This window comes from Trypanosoma equiperdum, assembly GCF_001457755.1.
Source record: "Trypanosoma equiperdum strain OVI genome assembly, contig: ctg_213, whole genome shotgun sequence".
Classification (NCBI taxonomy): domain Eukaryota; phylum Euglenozoa; class Kinetoplastea; order Trypanosomatida; family Trypanosomatidae; genus Trypanosoma; species Trypanosoma equiperdum.
Genome location: NW_027124103.1, coordinates 33,914 through 34,173, shown reverse-complemented (window position 1 = coordinate 34,173; position 260 = coordinate 33,914).

Below are 260 nucleotides of genomic sequence, written 5' to 3'. Positions count from 1 at the left end.
AAAAAAAACTAGAAAAAAATACGAGCAGATGATAAAAGTGTGACGAATTTAAATAAATATATTATATTTATTTAAATGTATATTCATGCATTTTATGTTATTGTTGTCTGTCATGTGGCTGGATAAAAACTCCTATATTGAGAATGCTTCCGGGCATATCTGTGTGTGGTTTTTTTCTTTTTTCTTTTTCTTTTTCTTTTTCTTTACACCTTTTTAATGAGCGCTGTAACATTCCATTTATTCACTTAAATTGTTACTTT